The sequence below is a fragment of the Epinephelus fuscoguttatus genome, linkage group LG14 (genome assembly GCF_011397635.1).
Source record: "Epinephelus fuscoguttatus linkage group LG14, E.fuscoguttatus.final_Chr_v1".
Lineage (NCBI taxonomy): Eukaryota > Metazoa > Chordata > Actinopteri > Perciformes > Serranidae > Epinephelus > Epinephelus fuscoguttatus.
In genome coordinates this window covers 40,954,018-40,980,275 of record NC_064765.1, presented here as the reverse complement: position 1 = coordinate 40,980,275, position 26,258 = coordinate 40,954,018, and the positions used below count along the sequence as shown (strand labels likewise).

The 26,258-nt window shown below is 41.1% G+C and overlaps 1 protein-coding gene across 1 annotated transcript in view; it reads left to right on the top strand.

The window, feature by feature from the left end:
* The first annotated feature begins 2,202 nt into the window (after positions 1-2,202).
* LOC125900952 (uncharacterized) overlaps positions 2,203-26,258 on the top strand; it is a 61,768-nt gene continuing 37,712 nt past the window's right edge. Inside the window, exon 1 of the transcript XR_007450908.1 lies at positions 2,203-2,272. The gene's annotated coding sequence lies outside the window, so the exon portion shown is untranslated. The remainder of the gene's footprint in view (positions 2,273-26,258) is intronic.

The window sequence follows — 26,258 nt, the reverse complement described above, 5'->3', positions numbered from 1 at the left end:
ACACACACACACACACACACACAGAGATATATTTCATTATAACATTTTTTTTTGTTGCCTTTCATTGTCTGAGCAGTAAAATATCTTTACATATTTTCCACTCTCTGTCTGTCTCTCTCCCTCTCCTTCTCTCCCTGCCTTTACGCACAGATGAGTTGACCTTCAGGAAATCTGGGCTGGTGATCAGATTTAGCACATATTGCAATATGCCTGTGTAGTGAGATTAAAAGAAAAAGGGCAGTTTGGCAAAACCTTTGTGGTATTTGTACATACTAAACATGCTATAAGAGGCCTCTCTCTCTCTCTCTCTCTCTCTCTCTCTCTGAGAGAAATAGCTGATGACAGCTCTGACCAATTTGCCAGAATTGTCTCCTCCTTTTTGAAAGGTCTGATGAAGGGCGTGTAGCCCGTAACGTCACATTAGTGGTTATCAATTAATTTTCAATTTTATAGGCCTCTGCTCAAAAATTGCATACCCATAATGAAATGAATATATCTCTGCAACCACAAGGTCTATTTGAATACTTTCAGTGTCATGGTAAAGGGAACACTTGTGAGATTTGTTAAGATGTGTAAATATCAGTATATGTGTTATATGTGAAGAATAAATGAAGATGGCACACAGCACAAATGAAACATTTTGAGGTTCGCCTAAAAAAAAGCATTTTCAGTATGAGTATCCCTTTGGAATGATGCAGCTGCAGCTCTAAACCGCTATCAAATCAGAGTACAATATGTGAACATTAACTCTGCAAAGGTTGATTGTCATAAAAAGAAGCAGAATAATATTAGAGAGGTTTTAGTACAGAAAATTCAGACGAGCTCTCCAAAATTACACCATGTTTGCATATGATTTACAATGTACAATCGATGTACAATCCTATATCTTTAATTTTTTTGTTTCTGTGAATCCCTAATGATGTTTAGGATATACACATATAACTGTCCGTTTTGTTTTTTTTTCCTTTTTCCCACTCCAAACTGACCAGTACACACCTACTACATTTGAAACTGAGTTTCTATTCTGAATATTGGAGGCCCGTATCTCCGCGACGGCTTGGCCAATTTGAGTCGTTAGAGCCAATAGAATGATGCTATACCCACCAAAATGAGATTGACAGCACTGTAAGCCAATCAGAGTCAGCAGAATGCGTTGTGGGGAGATGTCGGCTGCTGTGAGTGGTCGATACACTTGTTCGAGATGAACTGTGCCTCGCCTGGAAAGTAGACGAGAGCAGGCGGCCGCAGCGGGGGGCGGTGACAAAAAGCTGAGGTGAAGTCGGACAGTTTCCCGACAGTTTCCAGCAGCCTTCAGTCCATACAGGAAGTTACAGACTCACTGACATCCTGTCTGGAATGATGTCAATTCATTAAAAAAGTGATCAGATCCATACATCAGTTTGTCTCTAGTTGTTTTAGTTATGATAGATTAATTTATTAAAATGCTTTACAGGTGATCTGTAGTCTATGTTCATGGTTTATCCTCCATTTGACATGAATTCTCTTGTAAATCAGCATCATATCAGTTTGACCTGTCCCCTCAACTACACTGGCTAAATAAACTGTGCTTGACTATAAGCTTCATATTCATTTCATTTCAGAGGAAAAAAAATACAAGACAACAGCTTTCATTAGATACGGGCTTCACATCTTATGTTATTTTAAGAATCCTCACATCCCACTGACCACAAGTCTCTGTGTTGCTAAATACTTCAATACTTAAAAGAGTATTGTATAGTTTATGATAAATGTATTTAGTCTCTGACAACTAAACTTCACCATCAGTCACACATGTTTTCTGTTACAGAATAAACCTTTAAATCAGACAAATACAATCTTAATCTCTAAAATTCAACAAAAATGAAAAGTTTATCTAAAACATCATCTTGATGAGTCGACATCTAAACCAATCAGCTGTTAGATCAGGTGAGAGCCAGGCGGTGCAGTCAGTGGAGAGCAACTGCAGCGCCTGGCTCTAAAAACTGTGGCTGCCTCGCTCTCGCGGCTTTATCGCCGTCCACTTTTGTAATACATCAGAGCAAGTCGGGATGAAGTCGAACACAAAACTAACCAGCATGCATTGTGCGCCAATCACCGGTGATCGAATCTGTGCAGGCCTGGCTCATCTTGAACGAACCTATTTTTATGCTTCCCCCGGAACCTCCGGCCATCAAGTTTTTCCACCCGGATTCATTTGAATGACGGACAAGAAGTTGGTAAGCGGAAGCGTGATTTAATGGCAGAATGAGCTTTTCACGGAAAAAACAACAAGGTAAGAGAAATATTACAAATATATTTTGGTGAAAAGATTTTTGTTGTTGTTGTTCTTTGGCCTCTATCTCTGTGATGCTTTGGGGTAGAGTGCTTTGGCGCATATGTGTGGAAACAGCGGAGTCTCAGCTTTTATTTGAGATGAATAGCGTGTTCTTTGAATAATGTGTGGTTGAGTTAGAGCCCAAAATATACCGAGTGGGTCGGGATATTGGTGCTGTATGGAGTTGGATTTGTTGTTGTTTATTTAGTTGTGCTTTGAGCTGTGTTTGGGGCATGTAAAAAGGGTTTGGAGCTATATGTGGTGTGTGGCCTCTTCATGTTTTTTTTGGATTTCCTTCTTCTCAGACAGTATATAGAAGTGTAGTGATACCAATATTAAAAAAAAAAGATAATTAAATTTCAAACTATAAAAATCAAATTGTCATGTTATTAACCTTTAAAAATTATAACTACTGCAAAATGAAAATACAAACTGATCATGTCCGTTGTACTTGGAAGCACAACGCCACCATGGGTAATGCAATCCATTGTGAATATGGTTTTCAGAATGAAATTGCAAGTCGGAAAGTTGAATTATGTACTGATTTAGGTTATTTCTAATAGTAGTAAAATGGAAATTAATTTTTCATGGTCATTTTCATAATGTCAGTTTTCTTCCAGGTCCCTTTAGTGAAATCTGTCAAAGTTAAGGATTTAAACCATGGGGCATGTGATTTGAAAAAACACACCAAATGAACACAAACAATTCCACTGCTTTGGTTCTGAAATGTTGAATTGGTTCATGCATTAATTGAAAATTGTTTGTCAATAATAGCCTAAAAAACAAAACAAACAAAAAAAAAAAAAAAAATAGGATGTTTCTTAGACATGTTGTGGAATTTACTAGGTAATTTGGTACTAAACATAAGTTAGAAGAGATAGTGTTTATTTGGCACACTTCCAAATGATTGCTTAGCTAATGCTTTTTCTTCAGTGTATAATCATCTGAAAATAAGAGTTGTCATGTTTTTGTTGCCGTACTAGAGAATGTGCTGTTTATAATTAGTTTAGTTTAGTTTATTAGTTTATAGTATCATGGACAATCCCAATTAACTGACTCTAGAAATAATAGTAAAAAGGGCAGATTTAGCCAACATGGCTAATATCCAGCTGTAGTCCCTGGCCTGATGTCAATAGGCACCCTAAAAAGAACAGTACATTACAACACATTCATTAAAAAGAGAGAGTTAACAGTGAAGAGAAAAAGATAGATCAATAAAGATAAAAAAAGAACAGTAAAACATCAATACAATCATGCAGAGACAGTACATATAACCAAAACATACAGAAGCAGCATGTGCTATATAATCACACAGAAAACGTCAGCAGATACAACCACATTCAGGGATGCAGACAGACAGCACGTATAGACATGCAGCCTTTATGATCATGACGCAATAACACACAGCCATAGGTTAGTGAGCGGGTCCTCATCTATGAAGATTGCCATGTTGCACTGTCATTTTTCTATAGTAGCCCAGAACAGACAAACCAAACACTGGCATTTGTGTTTTCACTTTGGCCACTGTAGTTAGCAGCCCCTCTGGACACAAACATCGTTGTAAAAACATAGTTTTATAATGTGAAACTGTTTAAACATTAGCAGGTGCTGGGCTAGCAGCCCATCGGTGACGTAGGGCTGTCAAAATTGCTCAAAAATGATGTTCGAATATTCCTTCTAAAAATAACTCATAGGTTTGAACCATTCAATTTTTTTTTTTTTTTTGCATTATGTCCACAATTATAAAAAAAATATTTTTATTTCAACATAAACGTCTTTGAAAATATTTATATACCTACACATTAAAACACATAAAACAATTATCTATAACATTACGTTATAAGCGACCGCGGACCTCTCGCTTGCCCCCCCTCTCTGACCCCTGGCCACACTGCCCATGGAAGTGCTGTGAAGAGCCTCGAAGCGCCGGACCGAGACCGGCTTGCGCCCTGCAGTGATCGTTTTGGCATCTGGTCTATTTTCTGTGCGAGCCGCGAGGGAATGTGTCAAGCCAGGTGACGGGGACAACAGCTGGAGCAGAACCGCTTGTCAACCAGCGTGGAGAAATGCACGTCTGATGCCAATGCCCACTCGCAAAGAGGACAGCTGCGGTGGTGTTTTTTTTCTCTCCACAATCAAATATCAATTTTCACATTCGAAGGTCCATTTTGTTTTCAAATTCGAATTTAAATTCGAATTTAGAATATTCGTTGACAGCCCTACTGTGACGTGCCGAACTGCACCAGAGAAACACTGATTTTAATGTGAAACGGCTTTATTTAGTGCTTTTACCAGTTTTAGTCACCTGTCTGTTTATTTTGGAGGGGAAGCGACCTTTGTGGACACTTCAGCTCCTGGTAAAAACCTCTTCAACAATTAATGCTGAAGGAATCCCAACAAGGAGTTCAGGCTTGGCACATGAGAGACGTTTCAGTTGGTTGCAATCCACAATCCTTACTGCTAGATGCCACTAGGCCTACATCCTACATACTGCTCCTTCAAATGTCATTTTAGCAGTAATTATTCATTTTCAAACATTAAAAAGAATATTGATTTTTTTTGTCATAAATTACACAATGTTTAAGTTTAATTTTGAAATTTCATTTAAATATTGGCCCACTGGACTTCCATACTCAACTTCAAAATGCCCCTACTAAAAATAATTCTCCTGCAGTCTTAAGCAATTTGTTTCTGTATGGGTGTGGAGTGAATTTGAATAAGAATGAGCTTATTCTTGCAAAGAGAATCAATAATACAACATACAGCTGTTATTTTTTATGAGCAAATCAAAAGATCCTGCAGATCTCAAGTGTTAAACCTCAGGAATCATTATTCAAAATGTACTAAGCTCCCAGGTTTCCCTCATATTCTTCTCCCCGGGTCACAGTGGGTTAAAATCTGCTGTCTGATATTGAAATCTGAGAAGGTCGCCCTGCAGTGGTCCAGCTTATCCAAGAGCTGTTCTATTCAAAAGAGGCCATGGAGATGAGACACATCTGAACCCAGATATTGGAATAGAGGTTTACTCGCACCCACCATTAGTTTCTTTAATAAAATGCTCCCCCCTTCTCTCCTTTCTCTATTGATATTCAGCGTGACCGACCACCATCCCACTATGCACTAGGGCCTCTGATCTGTCTCTCATAATTAGACCGATAAATAGGCCTCCTCCTCTCTTTTTTTCCTCTTCTTCCTTTCTTCCTCTACTTATTTATTCTTATTTCACCCTCTTCTTGTTTCTATTCTATCCTTATTCTCTCATCTGTGAAGGGCTGAGGCACTTGTTGGGGTTGTCAACACGAAAATGTTTAGACAGTTGTTCATCTGAATACACATGTAGCCACCTGGTAAACCTGATAGTATCAGGTGTCTGTTGCAGCCTTCATTTTTTTTTTGTTAATCCACTTTAGTTTTGAAATGTATTGGCCAAATCAAACCAATCTCTGTCAAAAACTGACATATTTATTTGTTTCTAAGCCACATTTATTTATGCTACACATTTGTATAGTTTTATATATTCAATTTCAATTCAATTCAATTCAATTCAATTCAATTTTATTTATAAAGCCCAATATCACAAATTCCAATTTGCCTCACAGGGCTTTACAGCATATGACATCCCTCTGTCCTTATGACCCTCGCAGCGGATAAGGAAAAACTCCCCCAAAAAAACCCTTTAACGGGGAAAAAAAATGGTAGAAACCTCAGGAAGAGCAACTGAGGAGGGATCCCAGGACAGACAGATGTGCAATAGATGTCGTACAGAACAGATCAGCATAACAAATTAACAGTAATCCACATGACACAATGAGACAGAGAGAGAGAGAGAGAGAGAGAGAGAGAGAGAGAGAGATGCAGGTAATGACAGTAGCTTACAACAACATTATTGAAAGTAATAATATTATAGTTATAGTTCTGGCTACTGTGGTACAATATGTTGAAAGTATGTATTAATATCTGGCAGTATACATGTGTGACAATAGTCATATGTGTATAATAACAGTAGAAGTATGACTAATGACTAATGATGGCAGCAGCAGGAGGCATCTGGCAGGACCACGGCAGCAGCACAACCACACACGTCACGCTGTCCAGGCACCGCTGCGATATGAGTTAATCTGAGAGACAGTGGAGCACAAAGGCTCCGGAGAAGAAGCCGAGTTAGTGACATCCAGAATGGCCGAGTTAGCAAGATGCAGTAACTAACTAGCCTAACTAGGGGCTGGTACAGGGCAAGCCTGAGCCAGCCCTATCTTAAGTCTAGTCTTAAATGTGAAGACGGTGTCTGCCTTCTGGACCGTAACAGGAAGATGATTCCACAGGAGAGGAGCCTGATAGCTAAAGGCTCTGGCTCCTGATCTACTTTTGGAGACTTTAGGGACCACGAGTAACCCTGCGTTCTCAGAGCTCAGAGTTCTGGTGAGATAATAAGGCACTATGAGCTCTCTAAGATATGACGGAGCTTGACCATTTAGAGCTTTATAAGTTAACAGTAAGATTTTAAATTCAATTCTGGATTTTACAGGGAGCCAGTGCAGAGAAGCTAAAACAGGAGAAATATGATCTCGTTTCTTAGTTCCTGTTAGTACACGTGCTGCTGCATTCTGAATTAGCTGGAGTTTTTAAGGACTTACTAGAGCTACCTGATAATAGAGAGTTACAGTAATCCAGCCTTGAGGTAACAAAAGCGTAGACCAATTTTTCTGCATCTTTTCGGGTCAGGATAGGCCTAATTTTCGCAATATTACGCAAATGAAAAAATGCAGTCCGTGAGGTTTGTTTTAAATGAGAATTGAAAGACAAATCTTGATCAAATATTACTCCGAGGTTTCTTACGGTAGTGCTAGAGGCCAGAGCAATGCCATCTAGAGAAACTATGTCATCAGATAAAGAGTCTCTGAGTTGTTTGGGGCCAAGAACAATAACTTCAGTTTTGTCTGAATTTAACATCAGGAAATTGGTGCTCATCCAGGTTTTTATGTCTTTAAGGCAGTTATGGAGTTTAGTTAATTGATTACTTTCTTCTGGCTTCATCGATAAATACAACTGTGTATCATCCGCATAACAATGGAAATTTATAGAGTGATTTCTAATGATGCTACCTGAAGGAAGCATATATAGAGTAAATAGGATTGGTCCGAGCACAGAACCTTGCGGAACTCCAAAACAAACTTTGGTACGTAAGGACGATTCATTATGAACGTGAACAAACTGAAAACGATCAGATAAATAAGATTTAAACCAGCTCAGTGCAGAACCTTTTAGGCCAATTAAGTGTTCCAGTCTCTGCAGTAGAATTTGATGGTCAATTGTGTCAAACGCCGCACTAAGATCTAATAAAACAAGTACAGAGACAAGTCCTTTGTCTGAAGCAATCGGAAGGTCATTTGTAATTTTAACTAGTGCTGTCTCAGTGCTATGATGCACTCTAAATCCTGACTGAAATTCCTCAAATAGATTATTATCATGGAGAAAATCACACAGCTGCTCTGCGACTACTTTCTCAAGGATCTTTGACATAAAGGGAAGATTAGATATTGGTCTATAGTTGGCTAACACCTCTGGATCCAGGGTGGGCTTTTTTAGTAGAGGTTTAATTACAGCTACCTTAAAAGACTGTGGTACATAGCCTGTTAATAAGGATATATTGATCATATCTAATATATGAGTGTATGTATGTCAACACAGTAAATGATTTTAAGTATTGCATGTTCTGATCCCAAATTCTAAGTTTTAAGTCTCCCTGTTAGGATAGCATGCCGCAAGTGGATCTGCTGCTTTCATAACGCGGCTTGTTTTAGCATTGAAGCTAATTAGCCAGTGGGGACAGCAGCAAATAACACTGCTATTCTGTGCTGTCACTACCGAAACAAGCAACGGGAAGGGAACCATGTTTACCTAACCTGCTACCATTGCAGCAGGCCCAGTTTTTGGGCCTGTGCTGGTAAGTCTCGTAGGATTTCCTGTATGCACATGCTAGGAGTCTACTTTTCTGTTGTGGGCTGCTGTTGTGGAGCCCTTACAGGTAAGTCTTGCCCTTTTACCACTGTCTGCTTGGTACACCAAAGACAGAAGCATTTACCCCTGTTACGACTCCTTTTACTGGCCATAGCTGTTTCTTTTCCACCAGCGACAAACCATCAAATCAAATCAAACTTTATTTATATAGCACTTTTCATACATTAAAAATGCAACACAAAGTGCTTCACAAAATAAAAACATACACCAAAAAATACTACAAATATTGAAAACCCGCCCCTCCCACCCCCACATATAAACACACACACGCACACACACACACACACACACACACACACACACACACACAGTCAATATAGTAACATGGCAGGGCACTGAGGAACCAGGTGAGGAAAAACCACCTATGGGAAGCTCATCCACACTGAGAGGTGTCACAGCCTACGGCCACAGGGAGCGCCGCCACAGAGACCACCCCGACCCAGATAGACCGGGGTAGACCCCGCACATGGTGCAGAGTCTCCCAGTCCTCCAGACCTGAGGGATCTCCAGCACGACGTCCCCGCTGGCAGACCGGACACACCTCCCAGTGTGGAGGCCCCCCATGAGGAAACACTGGAGCTAAAAACTAAAAACTAAAAGACAAAAAAGCAATATGATAGGATAAAACAGGTATGAGATGAAATAATGATGAAATGCATAAAAATTGTAGGATTTAAAGAAAAATAAAGATTTAAAGATTAAAAAATGAAGATTTAGAAAATTAATAATAATATGCATAAAGATTTAAAAATAAATCATTTAAAAGCATTAGAGATTAAAATAACATATCATAGAAGAATAAAAGAGTAAAAGAAATCAGTTAAAAGCCAGACTAAAAAGGTGAGTCTTGAGCCTCCTTTTAAAAACATCAACAGTCTCTGCAGTCCTGATGCTGTCCGGCAGGCTGTTCCATAAGTCAATCAATCAATCAATTTTATTTATAAAGCCGAATATAACAAATCACAATTTGCCTCACAGGGCTTTACAGCATACAACATAAGTAAGGGCCATAATGGCTGAATGCAGCCTCCCCGTGTGTTTTGTTCTAACTTTTGGAATGATTAAAATACCAGTGCTGGAGGACCTCAGGATCCGTGAGGGTCGATATGATAAAAGCAGGTCAGATAAATAAGATGGCCCAAGACTGTTAAGACATTTAAAAACTAATAAAAGAACTTTAAAATCGATCCTGAAACACATAGTGAGCCAATGCAGTGATTTTAAAACCGGTGTAATGGTCACCTGCCCTCTGGTCTTCGTCAGTACTTGTGCAGCTGAGTTTTGGAGTAATTGCAGGTTAGAGATGGTCTTTTTGGGAAGACCACAGAGCAGGGCATTACAGTAATCTAAATGACAAGAGATAAAAGTATGCATCATGTTAGCCTGAGAGAGAAACGGTCAGACACTGGCTATATTCTTAAGATGATAAAAACCTATCTTTTTTATATTTTTTATGTGTGGAATTAAACTAAGCTCAGAGTCAAAAATGATGCCCAGGTTCTTCACACATTGTGAAGGTTTAAAATCTTGTAGTTTGGTAAAAGTTTCTCTCTCTTGCCTTCAGGACCAATAATTAAAACCTTTGTTTTGTCCTGGTTGAGCTGTAGGAAATTCACTGCCATCCATGACTTGATATCTAAAATACAGTTAAAAAGGGTATCAATTGGTCCTGTGTCATCAGGAGACATGGCGATGTACAACTGTGTGTCATCTGCATAACTGTGGAAGCTGATGCTGTGCCTCCTGATGACGTCTCCAAGGGGAAGCATGTATAGATTAAAAAGAATTGGACCTAAAATTGACCCTTGGGGCACCCCACACCTAATTTCATGCATTCTGGAGGAACATGTATCCATACTAACAAAGAAATATTGATTTGTGAGGTAAGAGCTGAACCAGTTAAAAACAGCACCAGACAGGCTGACCAGGTTTCTGAGTCTGTTTAATAAAATGTGGTGATCTACTGTATCAAAGGCGGCGCTTAGATCCAGTAGTACTAAGACTGTGAGTTTTTGTGCATCTGCATTAAACCTGATATCATTTAAAATCTTTGTCTCAGTACTGTGATCCATCCCAAAACCATACTGATAGTTCTCTAATATTTTGTTTCTATTTAAAAAGTCATTTACTTAATGTGAAAAGAACAGTTTTCCTAAAATTTTACTTAAAAATGGTAAGTTGGATACAGGTCAGTAATTATTAAAAATATTGGAATCTAAATTATTCTTCTTCAGAAGGGCTTCACCACTACTGTTTTGAAGGCAGCAGGGAAGACATCCGTCTGAAGAGAGTAATTTACTATATTTAAAATCTGTTCCTCAAAGAATCCATAAAATGTTTTTAAAAGTGGTGTGGGAATCGGATCTAAAAGGCAGGTTGTTGGGTTTACCTGGGAGAAGACTGGACCAAGTGTCCTTGCATCAACCAGGGCAAAACTCTCCAGTGTTTCCTCAGATAAAAGCAGTTGCTAAGGTGTGTTAAAAATTAGTCTGTTGGGATAAAAGACTGGATCTGATATCATTTTACTTTTGAAGTGGTCTGCAAAGGGTGTCTGTTGACATCTTGGATGATTTATTAAAATTGGTGTTGGTTAAAAGATCGAAGGTGGAGGAAAGGAATTTATGGTTGTTTTTATGATCAGAAATGAGTTTTGAAAAGTGGGATATTCTTGCCTGTTTGACTGTTTTATTGTAGGATTTGAGTTGATCACATAATATTTCATAGTCACCTGTCAATTTGGTTTTTCTCCACCTCCTCTCTGCACTCCTGCATTTCTTTTCAACTTTTTGATATCATCATTTCTCCATGGGGGTGTAGGTTTTGTTTCTATAGTTTTGGTTAAAAATGGAGCCACTGAGTCAAGTGATGACTTCAATTTACTGTTAAAATTTTCCACAATAAAATCACACGGTGCAGTTAAAATTTCGGCAGGAGTGCCCTGTGAAATCTCGATAAAATTTGTACCCACTTCAGAAGTTAGGTAGCGTTTCCTCACTTTTCTCACCAGGGCCTCCTGATGTCTAAAACTGGTGATGTTAAAATACACACAGTAGTGGTCAGACACAGCCAGGTCAACAACAGAGGACACACCAGTGGACAGACCATAGGTTATGACCAGGTCCAGGGAGTGCCCTCTGTTGTGAGTAGGCTGTGTGACTTGTTGTTTGAAATCCATGCAGGTTAAAAGGTTTAAAAAAATTCTCTGGACGTTGGATCAGAGGTATTATCCACATCAGAGGTATTATTGGACTCTATAAACCATGCCTTCACTCACATCACCATCTGGATGCACTGGCTGCCTCTGCCTGACCCAGAAAATCTTTGAGTTGGAAGGGAGAATATCCATCTTATGCCAGATCAAAGATGAGAGGCAGATCCTAAACTCTTTGGTTACCATGGGCCCCACTGTCACCACCACAACCACCTAAGAACTGGACTTGACTGTCTCATGTGAGGATGTTGTTTCTGCCCAGGCTGCAGACCACTGGACCCAGCGGAGAGCTAAGCCTAAGGCCCTGGTTAGCTCCATTCTTTACCGGAAAGAGCCATGGACTGCTGCCCATAAGGGTAAACATAGTGCAAAGTTCCCCTCTCTTCCAGATCCCCCTCAGGCCCTCCAGCTGACCTGCAACAAATTTCCATTCTGGACCCGTGGGAGTTCCTTCCACTCACCGGGCGCTTCACCCTTCCATCTTCTCCAGAGTCTGATGACCCCATGTCACTACCACCACTCTCCACAGCTGTGTCAGGTTCAGGCCTTCGAACTGGAGGGAATTCGCTCCCAGCATCATACCCCCTCCTCTTCATGATCTTGGAGTCTTGTTTGACCATAATTAAGTTTTGAGCAACACCTTGCTTGTGCAAGCATGTTTTTATTATCTTAGAAATGTTTCAAAAATATGATCCATCTCAACTGTAAAAGAAACAGAGACAATTTAACATGCCTCCCTCTGATTATGCTTGGATAACCACAATAGGCTTTTTTCTTTCCCGAACCAAAAATCTATTGATTGACTTCAGACAGTATAGAGTTCAACTGCCAAGCTTTAAACTAGACCTAAGAGACATGATCACATTACTTCAATTTTAGCCTCCTAACTCTAAACTCCTTTTTAGTTTTAGGATAGATTTTACTGATTACTTTTTAAGGCTCTATGATGCCTTTGTACTGTATACACTGATATGTACTTTGACATACTTGGGCAGAGGTCTTTTGTCTTTTCCAGAGGCCTGGGTGACAACTAAAGGGGACAGAGCAATTGCACTCAGGGCCCCAAGGCTCTGAAATGATCTGCCCAAGGAAATCAGGTTGGCTGAGTCAGTGATCTTTTTTAAGCCCCTACTTAAAACACCCCAACGGGATCACCACCTTATTGTGGTGGGGTGGTTTGCGCATCTCCATGACCCCTAGAGCTATGCCGGCAGGAGTCTTGTACTCCTTGCAGGGTCACCCAAGCCGAACAGAAGGCTAGAGAACAGACAAAGAGTGACCTCACTGGACCTCCGGGTTGAGGATTGGGCTGTGGGCTGATAACCCGCTCCCGGAAAAAAAATCTTTATTGCAGAACCCAGAAGCAGAGCAAATTCACCAAATCTAGGGAACGCTATAGCCAGTCCTCACATCAGGAGAGACACCATAAAGCACAAGGGCCAAAGCCAACAGGGCGCCCTTGGGCTGAATATGCCACCACTTCAGCCGGAAAGCACAATGAAGATCGGAAACTGGAATGTGCAAACATTGTACACAAGTGGCAACATAATACTAGCAGCAAGAGAAATGACCAAGAGAGGAATTAACATCATGGGCATCAGTGAAACACACTGGACAGGACAAGAAAAAGTTGAACTTGCAGGAGGAGAAACCACCATCTACTCGGGAAGAGATGATGATTACCATAGAGAAGGCATGGGTATACTTATGTCAAAAATGGGAGCAAGTGCAGCTGGATGAAAAACTGCATTGGACTGCCAACACAGATGCTCTGTGCAGGAAAGGACAGGGCCAACTGTACTTCCTCAGAAGGCTGGCGTCCTTTAACATCAGCAAAAAACTGTTGCTGATGTTGTATCAGACTGTTGTGGCTAGCACCCTCTTCTATGCAGTGGTGGGCTGGGGAGACAGCATCAAGAAGAGGGATGCCTCAGGACTGGACAAACTGGTGAGGAAAGCGGACTCTGTTGTGGGCACAGAGCTGGACAGCCTGACATCCGTGGCAGAGCGACGGGCGCTGAGCAGGCTCCTGTCAATCATAGACAATCCACTGCATCACATTGCACAGTACCATCTACAGACAGAAGATCAGCTTCAGTGACAGGCTGCTATCACTGTCCTGCTCCGCTGACAGACTGCCTCCCCTACGCCATGCGGCTCTTTAACTCCACCCGGAGGAGATAATTGTGGAGAGTCTGTGTTCTATGTTATCACACACTGCACACCATGCTCTTTATTTTTTTATTAGTAGTATTTACTACATGCCTTTTATAAAGTGTTATTTTTCTGATGTTTATATCTTAAATCTGTGGATACTGCTGGAAGATGTGAATCTATCTATCTATCTATCTATCTATCTATCTATCTATCTATCTATCTATCTATGAGCCCTGATTGATTGGATTCCAGTTAATGAAAGGATCATTTAAGCCAGGTACCATTCCCAACACATTAAGCTGATGATTATACATACCTATACACCCATTGAAGATGGATGCAGAAGAACAAGTCAAAGACGAGTTCTACATGAAACTGCAAGATATATTAGACAGCAGGAACAAACACGACATGTGGATATGGAGATATGAATGCCAAAGTAGGAGATAAAAAACAGGATTATGACAGGGTCAAGGGCAAACATGGGCTCAGAAAGCGGAACGATAACGGAGAGAGACTGTGTGAAATGTGTGACATGAACGAGCTAGTCATCACAGGAACTCTATTGCCACGTAAGGACATACATACAGTTAAGCAACATGGGTATCTCCAGATGGAAAGACACAGTCAAACTAAGACTGGAGAATGGAGAGGTAGAGCGGGACTTTAAAGTCATGAAGAAGGCATACATAGAAGTTGCTGAGTCAGTCCTGGGTAGACCACAGAGGAAGAGGAAGCCATGGATCAGTGAAGAATCATGGGGCCTCCTAGAACAAAATAATGAAATAAATGAAATAATTAAGAACATCCTGAGCACACGTTCTGAAAGAATCAAGAAACAGCTAAAAGAGAAGTATGTAGAGAAGAACAAAGAGACAAAGAGAAGTATAAAAGCAGACAAAAGGAAATGGATGAAGAACATTGCAAGTGAAGCTGAAGAAGCCGCAGGAAAACAACACATGAAGACACTATATGGACTCACAAAGATACAGAATCAGAATCAGAATCAGAAATACTTTATTGATCCCTGAGGGGAAATTATTTATGTTACAGGTGCTCCTTGCAAGAGAGGAAAGATACGTGAAAACATAAGAAATTTAAACAATAGTATTTACAAATATATAGTTAAATAAACAGGAATTATTAACAAACATAAACGTATATATATATATATATATATATATATATATGTATATGTAGTAAGTTGAACAAGATTATTTACACAAACAGAATATATACAGTCAGGGTGAAATGGGGTTATTGCACAAATTACATTGGATTACACTGGATTATTGCAGTGTGTGAAAAAGTCTAAGGGCCACTCAGAGGGAGGAGTTGTACAGTTTGATGGCCACAGGCAGGAATGATTTCCTGTGGTGCTCAGTGGTACATCTTGGTGGTATGAGTCTCCCACTGAAAGTACTCTTGTGCCTGACCAGCACATGACACCACCATTAGTGTTCTTAGCCCAGTCCAGTTTATTGTCAATGTGTACCCCCAGGTACTTATAGTCCCCCACAATGTCCACACTGACCCCCTGGATGGAAACAGGGGTCACCGGTGTCTTGGTCCTCCTCAGATCCACAGCCACTTCCTTTGTCTTTGTCACATGGTGTGAGCAGAACCATCTGCAGCTCAACGTGGCAAAGTTATCCACAACAGCCCTGTACTCATCCTCATCACCCTTGGTGATACATCCAACTATAGCAGAGTCATCAGAAAACTTCTGAAGATGGCAGGTCTCAGTGCAATAGCTGAAGTCCATGGTGTAGAGGGTGAAGAGGAAGGGAGAGAGGACAGTCCCCTGCGGGGCCCCGGTATTGCTGACCACTCTGTCTGACACAGTGTTGCAAGCGCACATACTGTGGTCTGCCAGTCAAGTAGTCTACAATCCAGGACACCAGGGGGGCATCCACCTGCATTGCTGTCAGCTTGTCACCCAGTAGAGCTGGACGTATGGTGTTGAACGCACTAGAAAAGTCAGAAAACATGACCCTCACAGTTCTCGCCGGCTTATCCAAATGGGCGTAGACACGGTTGAGCAGGTAGATGATGGCGTCCTCAATTCCAAGTCGGGGCTGATAGGTGAACTGGAGGGGGTCCAAAAGTGGCTTGACCATGGGCCGGAGCTGCTCCAAGATGAGTCTGTCCAGGGTCTTCATGATGTGGGAGGTCAATGCCACGGGTATGTAGTCCTTGGAGCCACTGGGACGCGACGTCTTCGGCACAGGAACGAGGCAGGATGTCTTCCACAGCAAGGGGACCCTCTGGAGACTCAGGCTCATGTTGAAGACATGCTGAAGTACTCCACATAGCTGGGGGGCACAGGCTTTGAGCACCCTGGGGCTGACACCATCAGGGCCTGCAGCCTTATTTGAGTGGAGTCTCATCAGCTGTCTTCTCACATAGTCAGCAGTGAAGCACATTGTGGAGGTGACGACACGTGCAACAAGAGACCTAGACAGAGTACAGCAGTACTGGACAAGGATTGTAACCTCATCAGTGGAAGAGATGCAATCAAGATGAGATGGACAGAACACTTTAAGGAAGTGTTTAATAGAGAAGAGCCAGAAAACCCAATAACCGACAATGAGGAATGCAAATTCAACAACAGCATTGATGACATCGCAGTAAACGAACCAACACTAGGTGAAGTCAAAGAAGCGATTAAAAGACTACAGAATGGTAAAGCACCAGATTTGGAGTTGTCAGCAATAAACGTACATCAACTGTTGGGGAAAATATGGACAAACGAGAAGATCCCAACAAGCTGGAAGAGAGGGCTTATCATCAAACTAGCAAACAAAGGAAATCTCAAGGAATGTAAGAACTCAAGAGGCATAAAACTACTTTCTGTGGTGGGAAAGATACTTGGAAGGATCATCATAGATCAAATAAGAAATGGTATCGACTGCACGCTTAGAAAGGACCAAGCAGTTTACAGGAGAGGCCTGTGGTGGGGGGGCATCTTGATAACTGTAGTTTTAGATACGGCCCCCCCCTCTATTAAATATGAAAGGAGGCCCCCACATGCTTGAGCTTTACACTGCTGACTTGTATAATCAGAACAGACATGTCCTGTGATTTCCAGCCTTCTATGATTATATTTACCCTTTACAGCAGGCACATCCTGACAGCTGAGAATATTACTGTCAGGTATTGTCCCCCCTCTATTAAATATGAAAGGAGGCTGAAAATCACAGGACATGTCTGTTCTGATGTAGTCTCACCACCAGACAATCAGAGATCTCTGCCTTCTGATAGTCTGGAGACACTCCTTACTAAAGTGTGTTTAACACACTGGAGAAAACGGCCGGCAACAAAGCAACACCTCTTGCATTTTTTAAAAGGACACGCCTTCTCGGAAATGTGCGCTCCCCCTTTTCTCATCCGCAAGGAAACATACACACAGAGAGCTTGAAAATGGATGCCGAGAGATTTAACTCCGTTTTATCAAACGTGTGCTCAGTCCACAAGATTGTGGAACTGAAGGACCCACAGCGACTTTGTTTAAAACTTTTAAATCAGTCAGACTATGTTTACGAGCACAAGAGTTCAGCGAGCCACCGAAGGACCGCCCTGCGGATTAACTATTGGTTCTACAATGTAGGGAGTTTTTTTAAACTCTGAAATTGTATTCGCCCATCTAAACACAAAATCAGGGAGAAAGACATCAGTCTTCAGTTAAGCAAAGGGTCTAAAGACTGACTTGTGAGTCTAGTTCTGATGATGGAAGTCAGCGGTCCTGAAATGTGTGTTTCTCTTCTATAATACACATTCTACATCTCGGAGGCGACGTCTTTCCACATACTGGCTTACTTCGCCTTTCAAACGTGGCAGAGCTCCGTGGGGAACAGTAGGAGAGACACAGCCTGAGGGGGAACCGGGATCTGACACAACACCGAAGGGAGAAGCAGGTCCATGGAGCTGTGTGCCAGATGAAAAAACAGGTGTGTCACACCGAATGTGCGCCGCTACGGCTTCGCTTTGGGTTGTGAGCACTCATGACGTGCATCGATATTGAATGTAATGAGTTTGTTCGCGCAAAAGATGGTACATTTGAATGCCCCCCATGCACACACACGCTTTAACCAATGCAGCGGCCAAATCACCCAGACGTCCCGCCTTTGTCTTAGATAGGCAGGGAAAACCCTGGCAGGGGAACAACAGAGCAAGTCTTCATACTGCGAAACATAATTGAACAGTTGAATGAGTGGCAAGCTACACTATACCTGAACTTCATAGACTTCGAAAAAAGACTTTCAACTCTGTCCACCATGAAAGCATGTGGAAGATTATGATCCCTGGAAAAATAGTATGAATGGTGAGAACATTTTACGAAGACTTCCAGTGCGCAGTAGAAGACCAAGGAGAAACATGTGAGTGGTTTGACATTAAAACCGGTGTCAAACAATTATGCAATATGTCAGGATTCCTGTTCTTGATTGACATGGATTGGGTAATGAGAAGAACAGTTGGACATGGATAGAATGGGATCAGATGGAAGCTGACTTCAAAACTCGATGACCTGGACTTCGCAGACGACGTAGCATTGCTGTCCTCTACCAAACAGCAAACTCAGAATAAAATTACACAAATGGATGAAGAGGCCAGATGAGTAGGACTCAAGATTAACACACAAAAGACAAAAACCATGAGGATTAATGCAAGAAACCAGGAAAGCATTAAGATCAATGGGCAAGACATCAAAGATGTAGACAAGTTCACATACTTAGGAGCCACCATTTGTAAGGAGGGAGGTGGTATGAAAGACCTGAAGAATAGACTCTCAAAAGCAAGAGGTGTATTCATCAGACTAAAAAACACTTGGAGCTCCAACAGCATCTCAAGAAGAAGGCTAAGACTGTATAAGACACTAGTAGTGCCAGTATTACTCTATGGATGTGAAACTTGGAAAATGAATAAGGGAGACAACAAAGCAGTTGATATGTTCCATAATAGGTGCCTACGAAGAATACTCCGTATACATTGTCAGTCAATGTCAGTCCTGAAGAGCTGCTCGATAGGGCTGAAATGAAACTGCTGAGCGAGAAAGTGAAGCTTTGTAGATGGAAAATGATTGGACACATACTAAGACAGGACAAAAATAACGACTGTAACATAGTAATGACTTGGGCACCAGAAGGAAAAAGAAGAAAAGGAAGACCAAAGACCACACGGAGGCGTACAGTTGAGAAAGAACGTCAAGATGGGAATCATGGTCTGAAATGAGGACTGCAACAACTGACTGGGAAAAGTGGAAGCGCTCTGTGAAGGCCTTATGTGCCACAAGGCACGAAGTGGATAGGTAACAGGTAAACAGGTAACTTAAAACATAGTTTTATCGGACAGCTTTTCCTGATTTTACTTGAGTTTTAACTTCCTTTGAACTGCCTTTTATTTCCTTGGTTTCATACACCACAGTGTTTTCATCTGTTTTCTTTTAAAACCTGTTGTTTTTATGACAATGTGTCATAAAAAGCACTTTGTAGCCCTGTATTGAAAAGTGCTTTATGAATAAAAATTATTGTTATTATTATGTGTGCTTCTCTCAGATAGTCAATTGTGCTAGCACAGTATAAATAAGCCCAAGCTTCAGACATCTAGCAGCTACCCACTGCCAATTCAGCAGGTCTCACCACCAGTGCATGGACCTGAATATGTTGAACTAAATGTGTAAAGCTTAAAATGCTCTACAAACTGTAAGAAGCCACAGGTTGAAACAAACTACTGGCTGAGACTTCAAGCTACTGTGTTAGACATGCAGAAGAAGAAGTTTCATTTGCATTCATCATAGTAAAATCCATGCCTGTCCCAAGAGTTAGTTGCATGCCAGAAAGACAGACCAACAAGAGAGAGAGGAGCTTTAATATTGATGCATTTCTTCAGACAGAGTGTGTGTAAGGCAGTGAGAGTGCAAATTCAGCAGCTGGTGTGTATGTGTTGCATTGTGCGATCACCCTCCACACTGTCCTGGGCAACAGGATGGTTTCCCTTTTCTCTCTCCTCCATCAAACCCAGTTCAGTAAGCCTCACATCCTCTGCAGCAGATCTGATAACCGCCATACTGGATAAAATCTAGCTGCACTCGTCTCTAAGAAGTCCTTCCCCGGGGTACAACTGCCAGTGCCGAACTCAGCATTAAAATATAATTTTGATGGTCATTATTAAGATAAGCATCGTGTTCATCTGGCAGAAGATTACACTGATAACGTCAGAGCTTAGAACAAATGTCCTTTCAAGGGACTTTCTTGTTCAAAGTTATTAAATGAAAAAGTCCCTCTTGGCCAATCACAGGCCTTGCTACGAAGGGCAAGTGTGGGCATACCTGGTAATCCTAAATATGGTATTTCCAGGAGTCTCCATTGCCTGTACTTGCACATTGCAGTTTTATCTAAACAATGCGCTTTCCAGGAAGACAGGAACAGAAAATCTGTTAGTCACACATTACTGGCTAAATGATGGTATCTTTCTTTATGATGTATCCTTCGATATTCAGGTTCAGGTATCTGTAGTTGAAATGACATCTACTTTGTCTTTTTTTCTACCAAAGAAACATTAACAAGAAAATGAGTTACTTTTTCTGAGTAAGACCCACTCACAGTATCTTCCTAATCTTTTGAGTGAAACAAACTGCCAAATATTTTATGATCCCCCTTTTAAAGGAGACATATCATCAGGTTTATATTTGTAGTCTGAGATGCTTTAATGTTCAGAAAACACATTATTTTCTCATACTGTCCATGCTGAAACACCCTCTCAATTCAATTTCAATTTTATTTATAAAGCCCAATATCACAAATCACAATTTGCCTCACAGGGCTTTACAGCATACGACATCCCTCTGTCCTTAAGACCCTCACAGCGGATAAGGAAAAACTCTCCCCAAAAAAACCCCCTTTAACGGGGGAAAAAAAAAAACGGTAGAAACCTCAGGAAGAGCAACTGAGGAGGGATCCCTCTTCCAGGACGGACAGACGTGCAATAGATGTCGTACAGAACAGATCAGCATAATAAATTAACAGTAATCCATATGACACAATGAGACAGAGAGAGAGAGAGAGATGCAGGTAATGACAGTAGCTTACAACAACATTAATGAAAGTAATAATATTATAGTTATAGTTCTGGTTACTGCGGTACAATATGTTGAAAGTATGTATTAATACCTGGCAGTATACATGTATACATGTGTGACAATAATCATATGTGTATAATAACAGAAGAAGTATGACTAATGACTAATGATGGCAGCAGCAGCAGGAGGCATCTGGCGGGACCACGGCAGCAGCACAACCACACACGTCACGCTGTCCAGGCACCGCTGCGGTATGAGTTAATCTGGGAGACAGTGGAGCACAAAGGCTCCGGAGAGGAAGCCGAGTTAGTGACATCCAGAATGGCCGGGTTAGCAAGATGCAGTAATAGGATACGAGAGAGAGAGAGAGAGAGAGAGAGAGAAGGAGAGAAGGGGCCCGGTGTATTATAGAGGGGTCCTCCGGCAGACTAGGCCTAAGTCAGCCTAACTAAGGGCTGGTACAGGGCAAGCCTGAGCCAGCCCTAACTATAAGCTTTATCAAAGAGGAAAGTCTTAAGTCTAGTCTTAAATGTGGAGACGGTGTCTGCCTCCCGCACCGTAACAGGAAGATGATTCCACAGGAGAGGAGCCTGATAGCTAAAGGCTCTGCCTGAAGCACTCCATTTAAGTATCTCCCTTGAAAAGGCCCAATCTGCTCTTGATCGAGAATTATTTATAAGGTTATTCTACTTTATTTGCACACACATAAGACTGCATAAAATCCAGACTATAAAAAATGTGTCAGGAGAGGTCAAGACGCCAAATAACACACCTCTCCTCAGAACACATCTCACTCCGACCTCGTCACATTTCATCATCACGATTGGAGATGGACTTTCCATGTCAAGATATGACGTGAAAAGTACCCTGGGTGTGTTAGTTGCTGATGTTCTAGGACAGCATGTCAACTTCAGCCTGTTACATGCATTGTCTGTTTTCAAAATAGACTTCTGTTTTTACCAGAAATATACAGTTTGCGTACAGGTGCTTTCAAAATAAATGCACTATATCAGCATAATACCAAGAATTGATGCTTTTGTCCTTCAACAACAAGTGCACATGGATATGTTTTATGTTAAAACCCAACACACACACGGTTGGGTTTAATCAACAGAAGCATGTGGTTGGGTTTAGGAAAAAAGAACAGGATTTGGCTTTACAATGTTACAGGAAGTGAACACCGACCTCCTGAGTGAAAGTTGGTGGTTGATGGACCCATACACCACACCTCCCGCCCGTTCTAGTCAGACTTCTGCTGCCTGTTTTGTTGTTGTCCCGCAGCATTTCCCCTGACACCAACCACGCGAACAGCTTTTTTGATAGGTGCCTGACACAGGAAGTCATTGACCAAGGGCTATTATTTGATGACTTTGGAGTGAGACAGAGTTGTTCTTCAACTCAAGGAGAAAAACAAACAATAACCAAAAGGGAAGGAATAAACTAACTTCTTGTTGTGTTGTCTAGAAAATTTCACAGAAAGTAAATGACAACATGAAGCACATATAATGAGCAGAAAACTAACCAGTCACTAAACAATGAAATGAAAACAATGAAAGAGAAGAAAACATGTACACATGACAAGAAATACTTAGACATCATAAACTGAATGCAAGAATAACTTCCTTTTAAATTTTCCAAGGATAACAAGTTCTTCATAGTGCGTATTTTGGCTGAGGGAGTTCTGGCCATGTTTCATTTTGTAAATAGTAAGATGAGTATGATCAACCTGTCTGGTATTATAAGAATGAATTTGGGAATTAAATTTGAAGAAGTTGCTAAATGAAGATGGTAGAGACAAAGGACATTTTTAAATATAACACACTATCTGATGAATATTTATGTCATATATTGAAAGAATGTACTGAAAGAATGTTCAGTTTCCTGACAGTGGAAGAGGCCTTCATTTGAGGAAGGTTTGAGAAAGTAATCAATCTCATAATTTTTTTTTTAAAAAAGCCTAAAAGAGGAATGTGAAATACTTGAGGAATTTCTTTTCCATCTACTGACACTAGCAAAATCCCAAATCTACTGAGCCTTCTGCCTCTCCCCACAAATGTTATGAAATTTTTGAATATCTAATGAATACTCATTGAGTTGAAACCATCTTGCCACTCACACTATTTCCTCATCATTTTATTAATTAAAATGTGAAAAATTATAATCAGCAAGCTAATTGGGGGAAAAAAATACAAACTAAGGGAAAATTGTTAGTGTAAAAAAGTAAATAGGGGTTGTAAAATAGATCCTTGTAGTGCTTCACATGTTATATGAGCTATGTTTGAAGCACAACTATTTATTAATGGGCAGTCAGACACTGATGACAAAAGCTGTCCTTTTATTTTTGTTAAATGGTGCACAGCAGCATCAAGGGAAAATGTGGCAGGACAATGATGAAAAGTTAAGGCAATGGGATTCTGGGCAGGGTGGTCTGGAGGGGTGGTGGATGGGTCCAACAACTTCCGCCTTTCACATGGGAGACTGGTGTTCGCTTCCCGTAAAACTGCAAAGCAACACTTTCTTCTTTTTCTAAACCCAAGCATGTTTTTTTTTTTTACAGCTTAAACCCAGTGGCGGTTCTAGCCTAAGGCCCTGTTTAGACGACAACGGTTTCTCTAAAAACGGAAAAGTCTGTCCTTTGCGTTTTAAAAAACTTCTTTGTTTATATGACGATGTTATTGAAACGATCCCCGTTCACATGGAGCCGCAAAACCTACTGGAAACGCTGTAGTATGCACGCCAGGCCAGGGCATGACACCCTGTGCCTGCGCTGAAGCGCCTTCCTCTACAACACGGTGATTACAAACCAAAACAAAGAAGACACAATGGCGAAAGCATGCACAGACAACTTTGTCTGGATGGACGACGAGCTGGAGTTGCTACAGTAACAGATCTACACTTCACTTCAAATCAACAGGGTGAGCAGCACAAACAGAGCTCGGCATTGCTGTTGTGACAGTCGGCATGCCTAGTGACTGGAACCGTAATGTGCATGTACGAAAAGTCTCCGTTTTCAGAGGAACTGCATATTGTAAGTTTACATGACAACAGAGACGCTGCCATTTCCAAAAAGTTGCACTCTGGAAGCCGTTTTCAAAACCTTGCATTTTCAGGCACCCAAAACGCCGCTGTCGTGTAAAAGACCCTCTCCCACGTGGACACTGGTAAGGGAAACTATGTGAGAGTGCTGTTTGTTGACTATAGCTCAGCATTTAATACCATAGTCCCTTCCAGACTGGTCTGTAAGCTGTTTGACCTGGGTCTGGACTCCTCCCTGTGCAGGTGGATCTACAGCTTCCTGACCGGCAGACCACAGGTGGTTCGAGTGGGTCACCTCACTTCAGCCTCCCTCACTCTCAACACTGGATCCCCCCAGGGCTGTGTGCTCAGCCCTCTGCTGTACTCGCTGTACACACATGACTGCGAGGCCACGTCAGATTCCAACGTCATCATAAAGTTTGCTGACGACACCACTGTTGTGGGACTAATCTCCCACAATGACGAGACAGCCTATAGGAGGGAGGTGTCCCACTTGGAGGACTGGTGCCGGGAGAACCACCTCCTGCTGAATGTCAGCAAAACAAAGGAACTGATTGTGGACTTCAGCAGGAAACAGCAGAGGGACTTACATCCACTCATCATCAGTGGCTCTGAGGTGGAAAGGGTGGACACTTTTAGATACCTGGGAGTGACCATCTCACAGGACCTGTCGTGGACTCATCACTTACACACCATTGTGAAGAAGGCCAGACAGACAGACTTCCTGACCCTCAGAAGCGTAGTCCATTCAGCGGAGCGGACTATCAGAGCCCCCCTCCCTAACCTGCAGGACATTTATACAAAACGCTGCAGGTTACAGGCCAGGAAGATCCTGAAACAGCCCAGCCACCCCGGACACTCTCTCTTCTCCCTCCTGCCATCAGGCCGGCGTTACCGCTGTCTGAAGACAAAGACTGAGAGGCTGAAGAACAGTTTCTACCCCCATGTCATCCGTCTGCTCAACTCTGAGCCTAAACTGGATTAAAAAACACTGCATTACTGCACTTTATTGACACAGCTGCAATATTGAAATTACATGTATATACACAGAGTTACCCCCTTTTAAGTTTACACCTTAAGTTTATAGTTTATAACTTATTTATTCATTTATTTTTATTCTATTTTATCTTAGTCTAACTTTCTCAGCTATACACTTATACTTATATTTTCTTATCTTGTGTGCTGTGTGAAATTCATGTTTTCTCCTCTACTGGCAGCAGGTATAAAAACACATTTCACTGGGCATTGTACTATGTATAATTGTGCATGTGACAAATAAAACCTACCTTACCTTACCTTACCTTACAAGAACGGCCAAAACACAACTACAGTTTACCGTTTTCAGTTGAAATCGTTGTTGTATAAACGGGGCCTAAATGGCAAACAAAAACAAACACATAATTAGGCAACAACTACAAGGTTTTATTATTTGGCCTTTGAACTGAGAACTACAATGATATCCAAAATCTAATATAATCAGGAGGAAAACTAAATTGTCCTTCATCATAAAAATGAAAAGCAGACTAAAGACATTTCATTTATTGCAATATAAAATATTTTTGTTTTCTTGTATGCATTAAAATCTTACGTAAATAAATTTTTCCAAAATGTTTGAAAGGTGAGGTAAAATAGATACAGGGTGATAGTGTGTAAAGTTAGAATCACCAGGTAAAATAAAGGTATAACTTTTGCTTTATAAATGTTTTTGGGAACAATACTAGTTTGCAAAGATCAGCTTAAAATATGAGTGAGAGGCTCCAGTATGTAGTAAACTACTAATTTTATTTGAAATCCTTTATTTAGTTGTGATGGCTCAACTTTAATTTGTTTAAATAGTCCAGGGGCCAAGGGGCTAATTTTCTCAAATTGGTATCACTTAAAGGGACCAAACAATTTTGGTATTTTTGACTTCCTCTATGTCTCTAGTTTACATTTTGGTATGATAGACCTGTCTATCTAGTAGCTTAATAAAATTTTTTGGATGATCTTTGGGTCCTCCCCAAAATTGAAAATAGTCAGAATTGAGGCTTCTCCAAAAGGGACAGTGTCTGCCTTATCACATGAATCTCGGGAAATAATTATCAGAATGTCACCAAATTTGGACTGAATGTTCACAGACAGTTGCTGCACACAATGCAACAAAATTTCATCAGTACCTTGCTCCTTTTAAAAAATGTAAACCTAAACACACATGAATTACAGGCGGACATGGAATAAGGAATAAAAAATCCAAAAGGCATGTATATGTGTGTTTGCCATTATTAATGTAAATAAGCCAATCACCCCAAAATTGCATTTATATGTGCCAAACAACGTCCCTGACAGGTAACTAGTGCAGCCAGAACTTCAAACAGACAAATAGAATGGGGTCCTATTAGTCCAGGGGCTAAAGGGAACATTTTCACAACTTAGTAGGCCTCTATCACCCACGGGGACCAAACAAT